The 1920-nt window shown below is 31.5% G+C and overlaps 1 protein-coding gene across 1 annotated transcript in view; it reads left to right on the top strand.

Annotated features, from left to right (window-relative positions):
• LOC107688950 (tensin-1-like) overlaps positions 1-1920 on the top strand; it is a 257974-nt gene that overhangs the window by 186877 nt on the left and 69177 nt on the right. The gene's annotated exons all lie outside the window — the stretch shown is intronic.

Below are 1920 nucleotides of genomic sequence, written 5' to 3'. Positions count from 1 at the left end.
TCTGAATACTTTCCGTACCCACTGTATATATATATATTATAGTATTGTGTTGTTAGATTAGCAGCATGCTAACTCTTTTGAAATCCATTGTGAGTTGAGTCTCATGAGGTTTCATGAGAGTTATGATGTTCCCTTAGTAGACAGTAGCCTGCAGGGCTGCTCACTAGGTTTTGAAACAGAGCCATAGTCTGATGTTTGCCAAATAGTTTTTCCATCTGCACATTATAGTTACTGTAAATAGCAGCCATAGTGGTTTGTCAGTAGATGGCGTTCTCAGGCAGCTCTTCATAAAACCGGGTTGGTGTGGGGTCATTAAAGGTCATGGTGGTCTGGACAGTGTGATTTATGATGCAACAGCAGGGTTTTTACGTGAGAAATCATCACGGATTTTACTTGTAAAGTCATTACTAGGCCATTGTTTTGAAACCCTTTGCCTGACCCTGTCTTAAGGTTCCAGCAAATCTGTTTTCTTAAACAATTCATTTGACTGTATCCTTCTGATCTGGTTAAGTCACATAGCTGGTTACCACTTACAAACATTAAAATGATGACAATGCATTTTGAAGTTAGATTGTAAAATGTTTCTTGTTGTTTTTGAGGATAGCGGTATCGTAAAAGTGCCTCGCTAATGAAAGGGATTCTGTCCGTGAGTATATAATATAGAAAAACAGCCTCTTGTGGAGTTTGTGGGTTATCTTCACAGCTGCTGCTTCTCAATGGGTCGCATGTCTGTCCTGATATGGGTATAGTGCTTTTAGAAATCCAGTTTGCTGTATTCCCATTTGATTTCAAACAGACCCGACTCTTTCCACACCCTCAAGACGCATCTTACCCATTATTAGTGCTCTGTGAGAGCTTTCTCAGCTGCCAAGAGAGGTTGTGATCTGGATTTATAAAGGGCCAGAAATGTCTTAAACACAAATATGCTGCCTTTTTAGCAGGAAACCATAAACACTGCATTGTTATGGCAACTTGTGTTGTTCTTTGTAACAGTGGAAACATGAGGCGATGGCTTGATGGTGGAAATGTTCACTCATTCAGAGAGAACACAACTGTGTGATTAAAATGACTCTAACTATACATGAAATAATTTGTTTTAAGTTTTTGCTGATCTGATGCATCATAAATTTTGGTTATTCATGCTCTAAAATACCTTTTGAACTCTGGAACAGTGTTATATTAGTATTATAATATAATGTAGTATTATAGTATTTATTAATGCGTTGTGTTTAATTTTTATATATTCCATTTACATTTTAAATTTAGTTATTTTTAGAAATTTTGTTGTGTGTTTTGTTAGACATACATAAACTATTTAGATTTGATTATTATTATTATTATTATTTTTAATTACAGTTTTTGTTTTGTTTTTCTTTTCAGTTTTGGATTTAGTAATTTTAGTACTTCAACTTAAACTAAATGAAAATTAGAAATGCTGACTTGGCAACTAATTGAAATAAAATATGTTTCATTTTTTATATTTATACAGTTTATTTTATTTTATTACATTTTATTAAATTTTACTGTATTTTAATGTAAACGTGTTTTAATAGTTTTAGTTAACGATAATACCAGCTAATGATAATTTACGATTTTATGGTATCATACATATGATATAAATAATATAAATAATATTTTTTTATATTTTTATTATATTATCACACATACTGATATTTGTAATTTGTGCAAACACAATTCAATGTTTTGAGTGGCAAACACTAATTATTACCACAAAGCATCTCATAATTTATCCATTGCTAATGTTTGTGGTACTGTTTTCTGGGGTTAAAGGGGTTTTACAAATAACTAACTGGAAAAAAATAATAATTAGTACAGGAAAAGCCTAAAAAATTATTCTATTAAAATTGATTAACTTTATTCTTGATAAACATCTTTTGTTTGAATCCTTTTGAATATATA

The sequence above is a fragment of the Sinocyclocheilus anshuiensis genome, unplaced genomic scaffold (assembly GCF_001515605.1).
Source record: "Sinocyclocheilus anshuiensis isolate Anshui unplaced genomic scaffold, SAMN03320099.WGS_v1.1 scaffold777, whole genome shotgun sequence".
Lineage (NCBI taxonomy): Eukaryota > Metazoa > Chordata > Actinopteri > Cypriniformes > Cyprinidae > Sinocyclocheilus > Sinocyclocheilus anshuiensis.
This window is presented reverse-complemented; position numbering and strand designations above follow the sequence as displayed.